The following is a 17978-nucleotide window of genomic DNA, read 5'->3' as shown; positions in this document are numbered from 1 at the left end:
GACCCAGGCAGGGGGACAGGAGGCCTGCGTCCTGCCCGTGGGTGGGGACATGCCTGGGAAGGGGGCAGCCACCATCCCGACAGCGTGTCCTCGTTACTGATCAGACATACCACGAGAGACTCCCTTGTGTTCCATTTCCTCCTGGGGGCTTTGGGGAAAAGGGGAGCCCCAAGCCCACTCCCGGGCCTCAGTGGCTCTTCCTTTCCACGGCTCCCACCCAGGAGCCGGCAGTGCTTCTGACTTCCACATCTGGATGAACCCTTCTGGCCTAGGTGTTTACTTCTTTTGTGGCCAGGGGGGCATATGGTGATCATCTTGCGCAAGTGGCACGTGCGAAATCCTGGAGGACGGGCGTCGTGGGAGGACGTGGCACAGACGGAGACCCGTGTTCCCAGCGGGCCCGGCAGCCCGGCGCCCCGTCTCAGACTGACACCTGCCTTCCGCTTTCTGCGTTCGGCTCCTCCTTTCCTTTCGCACCCTGTTCATTCTTCTTGTCTATCGCCTTCATTTACTCCTGCCTCCTTCTCTTTCTCTCTTGCTCCTTCTTCCTCATTTTAATGTCCTATTTTTCACGGTTTTTCTGCCTGTTACAGAATGTCCTCCACCCTTTTCTCATCAACACTCTTTACGTTGAGGCACGTACGCATTTCTTGATTGCTGCAGGAGTCTCTGTAAGTACCATGTGAAAATTAGCTTTCCTTCTGCTTTGCTCAATCCAGCCTTCCCTGCTTAGAATGCGCTCCCTCATCCCCTCTGCTCAGTCGAACTCCATGTAGCCACCAGGACTTTATTGAGCAGCTATTATGTATCAGGCATTCAGCTAGGACCAGGTGCGACGAACGAGACACACATACCTGCCCCCATGTAAAAGGGCTCAAACACTATCGTCTTTGAACGTGTGGTCCACAGAGCTGGATCTACCACTTCCTAGTTCTGTGACCTGAGGCAAGGTCTTTAACCTCCCCGTGCCTCAGTTTCCTTTTTTAGTAAGACAGGGATAATAATAGTCATATAGCAAGCGCTCCAGAAATATTACTCTAAATCTTATTATCCACACGTTCTAGTGTAAGAAAAAATATATACTGTGTTTTCCCCCTCTGGGCTGCCTTGCTTGATCTATAACATAAAAGGAGTTGAGTAAATGACCTTCAAGATGCCTTCCAGGGTGTGAGTCCTAAATTCTATCAATGGAGTGATCTTACAGCCCAGTTTGCCTGGAACAGCTACCGTTTATGCCGGTTGTTCCTGAAAATTCCTAACAGTGCCCTCTTTCACCCTCAAAAGATTCCCAGTTTGGCTGACACAGTAGACGACCACCCCGTCTTATGAATAAGCGCTGATACTCAGGATCTCTTAGCTTTGTGGGCCCAGTCGTTGCTATCCTCACTCTCCCTTCCAGAGAGGAGGTAAGGGGAACCCAGGACAGCCTGTTCCACACACGAGGAGCCAACCATCTGCGCAGTTCAGCTCAGACTCCATCTCCAGAACGCAGCTGGCCTCTCGCTTGGTTGGCAGTCACCCTCAAAGCAGTCGCCCACTGGGCTGTGCCAAACCTAGGATGTCTGGCACCAGAGCCTCCTGTCTCTCGGCATCCATCTGTAGGAAAGGCAGCTATTTTGTGAACAAGTCCTGCCATGGTCGTCCAATGAAAACATCTCAGTGGGATTACATGCAGATATTTTCTTTGTCAATCTCAGTAAAGCTGTTGGAACAGAACACCCAGCTGAAATCCACTGACAGTTCCTAGGGACTGGAGACTGATTTAGTTACTCTATAAAGGGCACTTAGTGTTCTACTCTTGGATGCTTCTGGGAGGTACTGGCCTCACCCAGGAGAAGCCATGCCTGTCTGTCCATCTCAAGGACATGTGTCATAGAGACACTGAAGATTAATTCTCACCATTCCAAAAACTTAGGGGTAAGGGGAACCCAACTTTCTGAGGTGAGGATGCCCTGAGGAGATGCCCAAATCCTCATCAAAAATCCTTCTGAGCTCCTTTTGCCTGCTCAGTTCCATTAAGTTCAGCATCCGTTGTCACAGGCTGTTCATTTCTTACACTGCTGCTCATGCTTGGTTTTCTGCATGGTTCAGCTCTCTCATGGTCATTTTGAGATAGACAATTTTCATGAGAAGGCCTTGAGTGGGGTGGTGATGTCAACCTCACTCACCCTGCCCCTCTCAGGGAACTGTGGGAGCAAATGCCCACGGGGAATTCTTCTGGCCCCCTTGCTTCTTCTAATCCTGAACCATGAAAGGTTTTGGGTCTAACTTCAGTCAATGACTTTTTAAAGAGTGTTGAGGATTCTGGAAAAGAACAATTAAAGCACACTCTTCATGCTCAGTCTTAAGACCAAATGAGAATTAAGAAACTAAAAAGTTTACCTAAACCAATTACTTTTCTACATAGAAAGAAGCTGAAGTCTTTAATTTGGTCTGCTAGACCAGTGCTGTCCAATAGAACTTTCCATGATGATGGAAATGTTCTACATTCTGTGCTGTGCAGTTCAGAAGCCACTAGATATGTGGCTACTGAGTGCTTGAAATGTGGCGAGTGTGACTGGGGAACTGAATTTTTAATGCAATTTAATTAGAGTTACTTTCAATTTAAATAGCTTCATGTGCCTAGTGGGTACCATATTGGACAGCATAGCCTTGGAACACTTGGTTTTGATGGTCAGACCATGTGCTAGCCAAGACATGCAAAAGGTCACTGCAAATATTTCTAAATGCACCCTGCCTCATTACAGTGTCAAACGATCTATATGGCCAGAAAAATAAAGCATTTATTCATTGATGTATTCACGCATCTAACAAAAAAAATTTGGATATCTGCTATGTGCCAAGCCCTGCAATGAAGTCAGGCATGTATCAATGGAAAAAGGACACCATAGAGCTGATGGCATTTGTGAACTACTCTGAAATCAGGAGATCTGAAGATGCTTCTTCTCTATGATCTGGCTACGTCTCTGAAGAGAATTAACATTTGACAAGCAAGTAGATTATTTTGTGACTACTGAGGGTCATTTTGGACAAGAAATTAGCCATTCCAAATCTTCTAGGTAAACACAGCCTATACTGACAGGTGGGAAGTGTGATGGTGGGAAGGGAGAAGGAGGAAAGACGTGAATCACAATACAGTGGGAATTGGGGGATGCTGTGGCGAGTAAATTAAATAAGAGCAAGGTCGTCACAAGGACTTTGGAAAGCAAAAGGCATCTAGAAATTGAAGCAATGCATTGTCGATGTTCCTGCGAGTCCATTGAGCTTATGTGAGGAATGGCTTCCGCACCCACCCACATGGAACCATCTCAGAGCGCGATGCAGCAGCTGACCCATGGCCTCAAGAAGGTGACAATACATGAAGTAAAGAAATGGCCCAATCCACCGCCCAGTGAGGTAGGGGGGATTTCGGAGGAGGGGAAAGCATTGAACTGAGCAGGGATGGGCTGAGGTTAAGGGTGTTGACAGTTCACTGACACCGATGGACCATGAGGGACTTTCCTAGTCATAAATAGCCATCGGACCTCATGTACACCCAAGAGCAGGGAGAAAAGGAGGGCACAGACTATCCATGATGCATCAGGGTTACTCCAGCTGCCTCACTGAGGGTCCTCAAATGACATGTGGTGTCAAGTTGATCCTGAGTGATCTGGAAGAGCAGGGACCAGAGCCTGCGGAAAGATCTCCCTGTATCTTGACCGGCTAGAACACACACTCTGGTAGCTCCGTGGCCTAAGAGCCCCAGAGTCTGGATGGGTGGAGTATGAATTGGGGGGACAACTATATTTACAACCAGAGATCACAGACCATGGGCTCTTGGCCCCTGACCCACCACCCACCCAGGCTTCAACTTTGACTGGCCCAGGCTGGTGGGCCTTCCCTGATGACCTTTGAGTTAAAGTCAACATTTGCATGAAAACAGGATCTTTGCTGCTGCACAATCTTTCCCTCCTCTCTGTTCACCCTGCCCCAGCCCCTCCCCTATTGCTGGGCCCAAATGTCACCCAACTATCCCCAACTCTAAGGAGCAGCCCCCAGATCATTGGGACACTTCCGTCTCCTCATTCCGCTGCAGGGAGGACCGTATAACACCAGTGACCCCAACTCCCCCAAAGCTGTCAGCACTGGATTGCCTGTTCTCATGGAGAATGATTGGACCTATAACATTTATTGTTGTAACCCAAAGGGGTTACTGAACTATAGCTTAAGTCACATTTCACCCTCTCTCTCAGCAGACTGGCCCTCCTAATTGTTTTTAAATTGAGGCTAATGTTAAAATATTTGCACTCTCCTAGCACACAGAAAACCAACTGGGGCAAGCAAGGGAAAAGGAGAGGAGTGCTACAAGTAGATTGGAGCAACAAAGACATCTGCTGAGGATCAGGCAGGGTGACTGTGTTTATGGGGTCTCATTCTCTGACAGCCCCACCTTGCTCAAGAATTTCTCAGATTTCATTTTCTGACTCCTATGGGGCCCTACTTGTGTGAGCACCAACTGTCAGTGCCCAGGGGAGATGCTCTGAGGTAGGAGAGGATTGATCTCGGAGCATGATTCTTTATAGGTCCCTTGGGAGCTTGATGGTACACACCCCTTTTGGTTTAGAGACACTCTCTTTGCTCCCTCAATGGGGCCGTGCGTGCACATTCCCAAATGTTTATTTTACTCTGTAGCTTCTCCCTTCCAACCCCCACTTTTGGATCTAAAACTTTCTTGGGAGATGGCGCCCGGTATTTAGGAGTTTAGGAGACACAGACATGGAGTCAGAGTTGGTGACGGAGGTGTGGGGGGATACTATTCCTTCTAGTATCAGAATAAGGTCCACGTGTCCGCCCACACATGGGACGGGAGGCCCAGGCAGGAGGGTCTGGCCCCTTTGCTCCTGCAGCAAGAGGAAAATCCTGTCAAAATGGCTTAACGATCTTCTAATATTTCCACGCAATTAAGGCCACATCTGTCTCCCAGGCCCCCGCACTTCTTTGCTGGTAGTGCACAGACTTGAACCAAACAGTCTGTCTTGTCGATCTGGAAGGTAACAAAGAGCTCCATTCATAACTGGAGGCACTTTCACCGTTTTTTTTTTTCAAAGTAAAATAGAGTTTTCACTTTGAGAATAACCTGTGTGGCAAGCAAGAGAAGGATTTTTTTCCCCCCTAATAAATCAAATTCAACAGCCTAATAAAATGCTGGCTCCCCATCTCCCCTCGCCCCACCCCCCCATTCCCTCTCACTCTCTCGGCTGTCCCCTCTCCTCCTGCCAAAGCCTCCAGACCAACAATCTCTGAATAGAGGGCAGAAGCTGGGCCCCGAGGAGGCAGGGAAGGTGGCCTGGGATCTGATGAAGGGAATTAAAACATCTTTTGAAGGTGAGAGCCGCTTGTTTGGCAGATTAAGGACAGGGGGGTAGTCTGCCTTCCCCTCCTCCTTTGAAAGCTCCTTTTTCTGCTTTTCTGGGCATGTTTCAAAAATATTCTTGTTCTTCTCCTGCCCTCCCCCTCCCCCTGCCTCCATTGCCCATCCCGAAACATGGGCCTCCTGCTTCCTTCTTTTGCCCTGGGAGGAACAAGACAACCACTCTCCTAAGGACAGAGCCAGGGGCTCTAGCTCCACACACCTGCGGCTGAAGCATGCAGAGCTATCTGCTGTCAGAACAAGGCACAGAGACCTCTCCGGAGAGGGAGTTAGCAGGAGATAAGTGCTGATAAACATCGGTAGTGCTTATCCGCAGCAAACATAATCTTTTGAGGTTCTCTCTGCACTCGCAGGCCAGAGAGCCATGAATCAGAAAACAGAAGGGAAAATGCAAAACCAAGCAGTATTGGCTGCTTCTCGTTCTTCTTCTTTTTTTGTTTTGTTTGGTTTGGTTTCGGTCTATAGACCATAAAGCCCAACACACAGGGGCCTGCAGAGCAGAAACACAACCTTGGGTCTTTGCTTCTTTGTTCAACCTTTTTGTTGTTGTTGTTGTGACATCAATGGAGGAAATAAGAGCATGAGCCAAACATGAATCACAATTACAAGCTGGGTGCCACCTTGGCTTTACCAGTTGGTCCATACGATAAACCCTCTATGTTAAGTAGGGCTGTGGCAGGGTTTTCCCTGTACTTCACGTAAAGAAACTGAGGCTGAGTGAGGTCATGTGCTTCACCCAGAGTTACTCAGCTTGAAGTGAGAGGGACAAGAGGAAAGGGCAGATTTTTCTGGCTTGAGAGCTGGGTCCTGTTCACTCTGTCACTTACAGTAGAAGATACCCAGAAATCAAAATGGCTTTGCACTTGGGCCATTTCCCTTAGAAACACCTGGGAAGCTTGAGCAGCAGCGGATGGAGCGGGCTGGAAGGGTCTCTGAACCTCGCATTGCTTGAGTAATACAGGAGGAGGGAGGCTTGGGTTGTGCTAGAATTCCAATGCATTGGTTGGACTTTACTCCTTTGCATTGTTTATTAGCAAGAAGAAGATGACAAAGATGTAGCACAGACTCTCAATTTTCCCTTTTGTAAAACGAGGGAGTGAGATGAGGTTGCACCTAAGGCAGAAGGTTGGTGGGGAGAGTTGGGCAGCGTGGAGGGTGTTTGCTCACCCTGAGCACATGCTCCAAGCCTTAGACAACGCCAATGACAGCATGCTTCCAGAATCTGCACTTGAAGAGGAAGCCAGCCTCCCACCAAAACCTCATAAGTAACATTACAGCCCAAGTAACTGAAACACAAAATGAAAGTTCCCTGAAGAAAGAGTGATCTTCATTTGAGTGATCTATCTCAGGAACTTGAACAAAACCTTGATCTAATACTGGCCACTTGTAGGATGGAACACGAGATTGGGGGTGGGGCAAAGGAGGCTTTTGGTTTATTTGAAGTTTTTACAAGAACATATTCACATGTTACTGATAAGCAAGAAAAGGAACTATTAGTCTTGGATTGTCTCAATCCAAGAGGCTGGATTAAATTCTCACTGAAGACTTGTTCACGTGTCAGAACACTCGGCTATGAAAGGGAAGCACCGTTTTGCAGAGAGCTGGTGCTCACAGCGGGTGGAATTTACCTAGAGAGATGCAGAACAAGTCACGCTCATTTCTGCAGTACAAGTCTCATTCATGAATGCCTTGTCCTTGGTGTAGTATTTTGTGCTATATATATACATATTTTTTTTTCCGTCCAGCTACCAGTTAATGTGGTCCTCACAAGGCTGTGAGGTGGGGCAGTGAGAGGACCCCCATCTGTAAAATGGAGCAGTGCCAGCACCAAGGATCCTTTCTCCCTCTCTCTTCTACAGTAAGAGGCTTTTCCCTAAATCCACCAAAGGTCCACACCATCATTGCCACTGAGCTAACATGATGCTACAAATCCTATTTCAATAGTCTTCAAACGTCCCTGTCCAAATTAAGAGCCAACTCTACTGCGGAAATTACTCCTCTTGAGCTCAAAGATATACCCAGGCTCCGTGCATACACTTACAATCCTTTTGGAATTTCGATTGGGTTTTGGCTCAGCATTCTCATTGGGTTGATGGCGCATGCTTCCCCTACGCAAATAGCAAAAATTATGCACATAGACAAGGCAGGAGTTATTTTTCTTTTTCAGAGTCTGAAAAATAACCATTCTTTCTAGTTTTCCATTGATTATATATATACAGTATTTGCTGCACATTTGCTTTGGGAAAATGGCCAATCAATCATTAACATGGTTTATTAGCATTTTCTTAGCCATGGGCTTCTGTTATTAGGTAAGTTAGCTATAGTAGAATTTTTTATCTGTACCTGGCATACTTCCAGGTGTGTCTGAAATGGAATTCTTGAGAACTCACTTCAGGTTCTGACATTCTCAACCAAAGTTGCTCCAGTGGCAAACCAATTCAGGAAATCAAGCCACCAGTTAGAATTTTCAAGTGTGACAAGCCTTCTACAAGTGCATTTCCTAATCGTGACCTCAAGGATTTCAGAAGCCAGAGTGCTAACGCCACCATCAAAAGCCATTGCTTGTAAGTTCACATTACTCCTTTGATTGGAAGTTTCCTGAGTGCAAGAATTACTATCAGGTCTTCTTTTTCGAACTTATTACCCTGCATGTATGAAATGAATTTGTACAGCTCATCAGAGTGGAAAGCAAAGAATGCACTGATGCTGGGTGGGGGCAGTGGCAAGTTCAGCTGAAGTAGCTTGCATTTCCTGTTTGGTAAAGGCTTCAAACAGGAAAGGCTCGGTGCTAAACCTGACAGCCTGTTGATGATGTCCAAGTAACTGAGATTTGACCTGTAATGCCAGATGGACATGGTAAGAAACTACAGGATCAACCACTCCCTAATTCCGACTTCTTTGTTTCAATTGTCCTTTGTCATATTTCTTCAAAGTTGTCCTGAAAATTAGGTTAAACAAATCCTAGGTCCAGCACATGGGACAAATGAAGGAAAATCTGAATAGCAGCTCACTCTTAGTACTATTTTCTGTTCATGGGATTCATGAATGTCCAAGGGGGCCTGGCGTATAAGGGCAAAAATTCAGGAAGGCCTAAGAAGTTCCTAAGAGCTTCATCATTTATTCTCCAAATACAGTCAAATCCAAACTCCTGGTTCATTTGTCACCTAGAAAATCACAATCCCACAGGTGTGATAAAGTTACCTTTTAGTATGTGTCTATCTTACCTGGAGACCTAATGGTATTAATAATCATTATGGTTACTTTTTGATTATCAGACTTATCTCTCAAGGAAGTATGCCAACCACACCATCACTAAATTCTCCTAAATTGGGAGTCGGCTCCTTGAAAATTAAAACCAAATGGTAGCTCAGGAAGTATATCATTTTTGTAGATTTCTCCAAACCTTAGAAGTGATAAATACCCCTTAAACCTTTCAATGCAAATGATAACCAACCACTACTACCTCTGAGTTATTACAGAGGAACTTAAGCCTATAGTGCGATTGCCAGAAAAATCTCCGGGCTAGTTTTAATTCCTGTACCCTGTCAGTCTCAGTCTTTGCCTCTCTCCCGAAAGGAAATGGCAGAAGAGGCATTTTCCGGACTGATTTCCCTCCATACTTTTAGTATGATAGCAATAATTATCACAGAAACGTCCAGACTCTCTGGTAGTGTGAGACGTTTAGCTTCATAAGAACATCGCCGAATAATGTTATTTAATCCTCAAAGTGAACTGGAGGGGTAGGTGTAGTTATCCCCCGCCCCATTTTACTGATGAAGAAACTGCCCATCTGAAAGTCCGGGCACCTCACTTCCCAGCATAAGGCTGGTGGGGTGGAGACTGGGGACCACGGGTTCGGCCCTCTGCGGTCCGGCCCCCAGCCATGCCCTTCCAGTGGCCACAGTTTCTCTGGCACATTCTTTGCCCCCAAACGCCTTGGCAGGGAGTCCATTTGCTTGTTTTTCCACACTGCTGTTCTTTTGCTTTCCCTTTGGCTCTGACCCCTCGGGTTAGACTGCGGGCCGCTTCAAGGCTCGATCTTTATCTGCCCGTTACTTACTGTTTTCGCTGGCAGTGGGCTCGCGAGGGGTTCAGCCACCCTGGCCGGCGCAGTGCACGCGCGGGACACGAGCCTGCTGCCCTCGACAAGGAAACTGCACACTTCCTTCAGTGACACCGTGCGCGCCCGAGCAACGGGGCCTCTGCCATCTTCTCAAAACCAGGAAACGAAACTGGTCACCACAAGCAACTGACCACCAGCCTGACTTAGTGCAAAGCCAGCGAAACGGCAAGACCCCGGCGGTGCGCGGCGCGCAGCGACGGCCTCGGGTTTGCGGGGGTCTTTGGAGCCGTGAACCTCCTCCTTCCTCTGCCTCCGGCTGAAGCCACACTCACCCTCAACAGCCGAACAGGTTAAATTAGGTATGTGTGTATCATACGGGCACCCAACTCAGCCTCACTTCTGCCTTCCACTATAATCTTGGTCTCGCTGCCTCTGTACAAGTACGACCTCCTTAAAATTTGGGGAGCCGGATGTTCCACCCCATGTGCCTCAGGAGGACAAGGCGAGGTTGTTTAAGGTACAGGGAACAATCATTTTTTATCCCATGTTTTCCTTTCTGTACTTCCTCCCACCCACCACACACACACACACACCTCCCCTGTCTCTTTAACCAGGTTGAAGCTCTTCTGGCAAGGTTAAGATTTTTTGTCTATCTGGGCCTTGCAAAGGTGCTTTCTGACAGTGGCCATGGAGCCGTTTGGAGCCCTGGGGTGGCTGATGTTGCGCAAGGTGACAATGATCTGAACCCTCGCATCTCACCAGCAAACCCCGGTCCTGAGCACATGCTCCTCCCCTCCACTCTGTGGCTGATGGTAACCCAGATAGGAGGAGGCTGGGCAAGCCGACTCCCCTGAAAAGAGCCTGCTTCTGGTGCCTTCTTCATTCTGGTAGGCCTTGACAAGTGAGAGAGAGAGAGAGAAGATGCATATGAATGCATCAGGAGGTATCTTTCTCCTTCGCTTTGTTCCCTTTGAAAGGAAAGGAGGGGGCCAAGGAGACGTAGCTCTTTAGACAAAGACAGATGGGCACGTCAGAAAGAATTCTGCTGGGCCCGTTATTTGCACAGCCTCAGGCATTTTCAATGCGTACCATCTTATACCACCCATAATGCTCCTGCCAGCCTGGTCCAAAGGACAAATGTGATCTGTGTAGCTCGACTCATGACACCTAGCAGAGTCTACTCCAGCGTTGGACGAGCTGTCTGTGACTCACTTCACATGTTATTATTATTATTTTTTCATCTATCCTGGCCCAGTACCTTGGCTGTGTTCATTCAGCATAAATTGATGTAAAAGGAACGAGGCCAGAGCAGGCAAGCTGGAGTGATGGAACTGTAGAGTGGAAGAGATGCTCCTTGGGACACTGCCCTATTAATTTTTCTCAAAGTGTGGTCTCTGGATATGTTACTTGCTGCATCCAAATCACTGGTAGTGTTTATTCAAAACAGAGATTCTTGGACCCCTTGCAGATCTAGAGAATTAGAATCAGTAGTTTTCAACACTCTCCACTGAGACTTAGGGAGATGTAAGGCTTGGAACCTCTGCATTAGCTGCTCAGTGCAAAAAGTGTTCCACACTCCTAGTTGTTTGGGAAACCTGCAGAAGATTCCCCACTCCCCTCCCAGCTTCCCCATTGAACTTTGCCAGAAGCCTGAGGCAAAGAGGCCTGTTTAAGTTGTTTAACCCGGCGTTGCCCACACTAATTTGAACACAGAATCTCTTTTTTAAAAAACACTTTTGAACACCCCTAAGACACATTTTGGAAGCAATGCTAGGTCCTACTAGAACCTTTATCATAAGTGGGCCCTGCCTCTTTAGTCACTTCTCTTTTCCTGCCATAAAACTCAGGTGAGAAAACTATTGTGAGAAGGAGGCTCAGTTGATAACACGTTGCTTCTTAGAATCACAAAATGCTTTGGTTATTTGTTTGAAGTAAGGTAGCACATTCCTCCCACCCAGATTAATCATTTACATGCAAATATCATTATCTTCTGAGAGACTTTCCTTGAATCTCCAATCTAAATCACATTCTGCTTCAAGTTCTTTCTCTGAGCACTCCTTACCTTTTCTTCATAGTGCACACCACAGTTAAGATTATACATTTTTATATATAATCTTTCCCAATGGACTAAACCCTAGGAAGGTAGGCTACCTGTCTATTTTGTTCTCTTGCATGCCCACGGTCTCAGCACAGTATGTGCAAGCAGGAAGCACTCAATAAATATCTGCTGCATGAGCAAATCACCAAGATTTAATTTAGCAATGCATATACAACATGAGAGCTGAAGAGATTTAGACTCACATGGGAATTTCCTGAAAAGCTGTTTTAAAAATGCAAGGTTAAAAAAAAAAAAGCAAGGTTCCTAAATGAGCAGGATGGGCCCAGGTATATTAATCCTTGACTTAAGAGGATGGAGAAAGGAGGGCACTGGCGAATTTTATTCTGGTCTGTTCTCCTGACTCGCTGTGGGCATTTGAAAAAGTCTCTTCATGTTCTGGTGCCTTAATTTCGCCATTCGATAAAGCGAGAGTCGCACTTGCCACTCACCTCTTCTACTCCAAAATTACACTGTGAGATGTCTACTTAAGCAGTTTGAAATCCTCAGATGAGAGACGAAACTGAAGTTCAAATCACGGTTACTATTTCTAGCCTTGTGGGTTTCTAGCGGGTGGCTGTGGACCTTGGGTTTTGCCAAATGAATTTTAATAAAACTTCACGAAGGAAGTTGTGTGTTTTTTTTTTTTACTGTCACTGCCCCTTTAAAAAAAAAAAGTCCTGTTCCATTTGTTAACCGCCCTCTCATTATTGACCTCTCCTTCTGCGGTGCAAAAGTTACTCAAGTCAACCGTTAGACACGCATGCAGGCTCATCCTCGTTTTTTTGCAGTGGCACCTAAAAAGAGTCAGGCAACCTGCCTGGGGTAGGGAGGGGGGACTGGAGCATGCCTCACCTTCCCCCACAGTCAGGTCTCGGGGCTCCCTCCCCTGGGCAGAGCAGGCACCTGCCAGGGTTTGTCCAGCCCGGGCTGTGAGCAGTACAGGAAGCTAATGTGGATGTCACCCTGTGGGTTACGGGCGCAGCAGCCTCACCCTACCTTTGAGCCTGCACAAGCTGCTAGAGCAACAGGAAATGGCCAAGGTATATATATAGCCACATTGTGTTTATCCAAAGGTGCTGTTTTGTACTGATTATTATGAACCCTTTCGCGGGGAGAGGGCACAGCACGGGTCTTTTCCTGAGGGCTTCCCGAGGTGCTTGTAAAACTAATCATTCCATCTGAGAAGGAAGAGGGACATTCTGCTTTTTGGCTTTCTTCGTTTTCAAGGTGAACAGACCGGTTGCACTTTCTTTTCCAAAGGATATCCTGATGCATTCAGCAAAGACTCAGAGAGGATGGGAAACCGGGATGGAAAAATGCAGGATTTCCATGAGCCTCTAAATACAACTCATCTGGGAAAGTCATTCACTCCACAGATTGAGTTTCCCTTGACACTCATTCATTAGATTTGGCTTCTCCCTTTTTCCATTGCCCCGGTAAATAAATAAATACATCCCTCCATGGTGTATCTGTCATACAGCCCTGGCCTGGCACCCCCAAATACTATCCAAGGCAAAGCCAACAGAAAGGTGGGCATAAGGCTTGGGGTCTCCCACCGCAGGCCACCTTGGTTCTCAAATCGGACCTTTCTAGAGAAAATGAGAACAATGTCTCTGGTTACCCTTTTGCCCTTGACGCTGCTTTGGAAGTGGCTTTCTTGGTCGGCCAATTGACTGAGGTGCATTCTAGATTAAAATGCACATTCTTGAGGCCAGAACCTGGCTCTGGCAGGGCCCACTGGCCATTACCCAGCTCCCGTCCTGGATCAGAAAAGCAGGGACAGGAAAAGTGAGACTTGGGGCCCCTGTGGGGCAAGGAGAATCCTGATTCCACAAAGGTGTGTGAATGGCTTCCGTCGTGGGGTGACCTTGGGCCGATGATAAAACCTCTTGGAGATTCAGGTTTTCATCTGTGAAATGGGTTGTGAGGGTCATATAAGAGAATATAAGTAAAGCTCACAGCACAGGACGCACGTCTCAAGGGCACAATAAGTGGTAGCCCTAGTCCTCGTAGGAGCAGTAGGAAAACCAGGGTGGTACTCTGGAGCAGAAAGTACAAGACAGAATCTCATTTCAAGATTCCCAACTTTTCTGTGTCCTATAATGCCTAGAGCTAACTTAGTTGGTTGGCTTCCCCAACACGAGTAGACTCTGTGTTCCGATATTATAAATGATTAGAGGTTAGGCATTGGGTCAATGTAGCTTCTTCAAGCCTGCTCTAACGTGGTGCCACTGAATAAATGGGATGCCTGAGATTCTTGGTTCTTCCTATTCTGAAAAGATATTAGGTAATATAATGCATTTTTTTCTTAATTTTTTTTTTTAAGAGGCACCCAAACCGAACCTGGGATAAGCAGTGCTCCCATGCGGTAAGCAGGCACCCAACCTCTTGAGCCACATCGGTTCCCTATATATATGCATTTTGAAAAAACAAGCATGCCTGCAGGGCAAGCATTCTGGGGAAAGATGTGTGTTGAAAAGTTTTCCCATCCTCACAGATCCCCCCAGCCAGTGCCAGGCTCGGCTCACAAACCCAACTCAAGCAGCAGTGGTGACAGTTCCTGTCCTCATCCTTTAAGTAAAGGTGGTGTGTGTGTGTCAATTTTTTATACTTCAGATTCTTGGCACCAGGAGGCTAAAGGCCACTAAAGTTGTACTGGACCTGGTATTTGTCCTAGAGCCTGCTTTAGGGGATGTGCGTTACCCATGGAAAATCCTCTCCACCTCATACACACCAACTCTGGCCCTTTCCACTTCCCACCTCTTCAATCATACGGAATCCCAAACCATCCCCAGGTCAGCCTTCTTACTGAAAGTTGAGCACACATTGGCAGGTCCACAGCCTGCGGCTGTGCTTGCCTGAGATTAAGACTTTTATCTGTTCCTGCACAACTGGCAGAGGAAGTCCTGTTCCAAAACTCAGGGCCCTGAGCAAAGGTTGCCAACAGTTCTTCCCTCCCACCTGGGAGATAAATCAGGACACCTGAAATGCAAACGAGTGGGCTCATTGTTTATAAATATAATAAGCTCCCTTCCTGTCAATCTATTAATCACCACCCGCCCCCAACCCTCTTTATTCTTTTAAAGGTGTGTATAACCAGGTCTCCCAGAGAGCCTGACTGGATGCACTTAGCCTTGGGTTGGCTTCATTCACACCAGTTACAAAGCAGAAGATGCTCCCTGCAGTTGACACTCTGATGGCCATTCGAGGCTTTACAAGTCAGGCAGGAGCTCAGCCCAGTGAGCTCTGCCATGGCCACGGAGCCCCGAGACTGCTCTCAGCAATTGGAATCAAAGCACATCAGACAGAAAAGCCCCGTGATAGGTGCAGAGGCTGGGAGAGGTGCAGGCGCCTCTCGTCATCTCCCCTTACCCCCCAGCTAGGGGGCTGGTGGAGTGGGGTTGGCGTCATACAGTTTCCTGCAGAAAGTCGGTGACGGGGCTCGGCTGGGGGAGGAGTGGGACAAGACATAAACGGAGGAAGGAATCCCAGCACAGGATTTGCTGGGGGTGGGGGGGTCTGCTCTGGTTCTGCCCCTTTTCCCACCCCTCCCTTTCTCACCCAACAGGAGCTGGTCTGGTTGCTCCTCCAGAGGGCAGGTGAGCCTGGGGCTGCTCAGGGAAGAGCAGGCCCTGCACCTGCCCCGGAGGGCCTTGTACTCCCAGGGCCCCCCACAAGCACAGAAGGACCAAGGCAAGAAGAGCAGAGGAGCCTGACCTCCAGGCGGGCCCGCCCAGAGGCAGCCGCGAACACACGAGGCGGTGCTGGTGGGTGCAGGCGGCAGCCCTGACCTGCGGCCGCGGCCTCACGCCCTGGGCACCACGGGGTGGCCTGGCCGCGGCCGAGATCCTTTGGCTTCCAAAAGCCACCGTTCTGGGGCATTCCCCCGGTAGAGGACTCATCAGGGACAGAAGCCGCCACCTGAGGAGAAGACCGCTTGGGTGAGGCATTGTGGGACGTGGGCGCTCTGCTCCGGGGGTGTGTGGGGCGTCTGGCCCGAGGGGAAAGGGGGGCTTGTGGTGGCATTCGGGGCTCCCCTCACAACGAGCTGCTCTGTGGAGGCCGGACAGGAGGGAGCCACTCGTTTTGTTTTGCTTTGTCTCAGCTCCTGAGGAGAATGAACTTCCAGTCAGTGTGGAACCGCCTGAGAGGAAGTAGTCCTGGGAGGGGTCAGTGCCTGCCTTCCCTCCCTTTCAGCTCCTAACGTCTCCAATTCAACAAAAAAAAGCAAGATCGGCCGGGCGTCAGGGGAAGGACGCGGCCGGCGGCGGTGCGCGCGTACCTGTAGTGATGTCTCGAAATCAGCTAGCACGGCCAGTGACGGTGGGCTCATACCTCGAGGTCAGCTAGCATGGAGATGGGTGGGGTTGAGATGTCGGGGCTTTCTCCCCCGGGAGTCTTTGCTGACCATTTTGCAGCACACGGCTGGCTGCATGGATGGCCCTACGTCTCCAGCCACTGGACTCGCACTCCTATGTCGAGACCTCAGGCTGCAGCAGGCCAGTGTTGGAAACGGCTCTATCAGCCTCCTTCACAACCACTGCTCCAGACCTAGCCCTCCAATTCCATCCACTTCATCACATGGGAAGGTTGAGGCAAGGCCCGGCCTGCTGAGTAAAGCACCCAGGCCTTCCACCTCCTTCTCCTCCCACTTTTGATAGCATCTAGCCATTTCCCGTGGCCCTCATCTTCTCTGTAAGCCCTATAATTAATACTACTACCCACTATTTATTTACTAACTACTATTTGCCAGATGGGGAGCTAAGCACTCTGCATAAGTTATCTAAGTTCACCCCCCCCCCCACCAGCCTTATGAAATAATTTCCCCATTTTACAGTTCAGGAAGGTGACACTCAAGAGCTTACTCAGCTTACAAGTGACAGAGCCAAGATGTGGACTCAGAGCTGCCTGCTTCCAAAGTGCGCACCTACCAGACTCTAGGTTTCTTTCCACTACACAAGAATGCTGATTGTTAATAAATACCACTCTTCTTCCCTGTTGAGAAATATATCCAAATAATACCGGCTCTCGGCTGGGACCCTCAAGCATTCACAGCCCCCGGGGCCACCCTCCCTTCAGCCTTGCCCTTCCCGAAGGCAAACCACCACCCACCCAGCACCTACTTCCCCTTCTCCTCCTCTACCCAAGCCGTTGCCCCTCCCCTCCTTCAAACTCTGCTCAGAACTTACTTCCTCCTTGAAGCTCTCTGTCATTAACCCCACCCAGTTTTGATCACTTCACCAACTTTGCTTCCCCTCAAACGCTTAGACTCGAGAGATTTCTTTTGCTTCGTTTTTACGGCTCGAGTCCATCAGTCCATCAGGTCTTCTTCACCGAGCAGCGCTGTGCCTTTCTCTTTGGTACTCTTCCCACAGGGCCTGGCAGCGCCGGTTGCTCTCGGCAGCAGCTGGGAGTCGGCCTTGGCTCTGGGCCCGGGAATGACCTGCTCTTCCCTTCCCACACGGAATGCAAGGGTGTTCTACCGGCGTGTGGGCAAATAACCCAAGTGTCCACTCAAGGGTGGGGCCAGGGGCAGGAGGCCAGGAGAAATGACCCTGGCCAGCTAGGCGCCCTGAAGGGCCTCTTTCCAGCCTCGACATTCTGTGGCCCTCAGGGCCAGACAAGACTTGATTCTTTCCAAGAGAGCCTTCTCCCAGGCCTTCTGGTTCCATTCTTCCTGCCCCCGTTTTGTTGAGTTGCAGGTTGAAACCAGCACTGGGGTGGGAATTGGGGCCTGGCAGGCTAGGCCTGGTGGAAATACACAGAAGACCACGTGTGGGTGTTAACCAGGGAAGAGGGAGAGGACAGGGCCGAGCAGGAGCTGGACGGCACCTCCGCACCCAGAGGGCTCGGAGTGGAGGATCTTCTGGAAGAAGACACCAGGAAGGCGATAGTAACAGCTGGTCGGATGTGCCTTTGGGAAGCCAGACTGCTTCAGCTTCAGAGAGCTTGACTGATGCCGGAAGATTTCCCTAAGCTGGCTGCCCCTGGCCGTAGGGCTCTGTCCTCCTCCCCAAAGCCCTCCCTTGCCTTGTGGCGTTTTCCCCCCAGCCCCAGCCCCAGTCCCAGCCTTCTCCACTGTAACCGCCCCCCCCCCCCAGCTGTGATCCCCAAGCTCCTTGGTTCAGTTTTCCTGACACGTTAACTGCCTCTCCTCCTGCATGCCCTGCCACTTTTAGACTGGCACACACCGTTTTCACAAGACGGGTTTTTGTGGTTTGGGTTTTTTTGCCTTTGTAAGTTTGCAGCTGCTAGTTTTGAAACCACCAGCCCTGAGGCAACTCAGTCAAAGAGAGAGAGAGAAGGAGAGAGGGAGGGAGGGAGGGAGAGAGGAGAAAGGAGAGATAATCGAAGAAAGGGGTGGCAAGATGTCTTTTCTGTAAATCATTTGCCACGTTTGAAAAGTC

At 48.9% G+C, this 17978-nt stretch overlaps 1 protein-coding gene across 17 annotated transcripts in view; it reads right to left on the bottom strand.

The window, feature by feature from the left end:
• The window catches only part of FLI1 (Fli-1 proto-oncogene, ETS transcription factor), a 122172-nt gene that overhangs the window by 65565 nt on the left and 38629 nt on the right, over positions 1-17978 (bottom strand). Inside the window, exon 1 of one of the 17 annotated variants that reach the window (XM_058289288.1) lies at positions 9471-9533. The exons of 15 other annotated variants lie outside the window; for them this stretch is intronic. The gene's annotated coding sequence lies outside the window, so the exon portion shown is untranslated. Of the gene's footprint in view, positions 1-9470; positions 9534-17978 lie in introns of those variants that run through there. One more of the 17 variants, XM_058289289.2, reaches the window with a different exon arrangement.

Source organism: Dasypus novemcinctus, chromosome 27 (assembly GCF_030445035.2).
Source record: "Dasypus novemcinctus isolate mDasNov1 chromosome 27, mDasNov1.1.hap2, whole genome shotgun sequence".
Taxonomy (NCBI): Eukaryota; Metazoa; Chordata; class Mammalia; order Cingulata; family Dasypodidae; genus Dasypus; species Dasypus novemcinctus.
The sequence above is the reverse complement of the archived record's forward strand: the minus strand, read 5'-3'. Positions and strand labels throughout refer to the sequence as shown.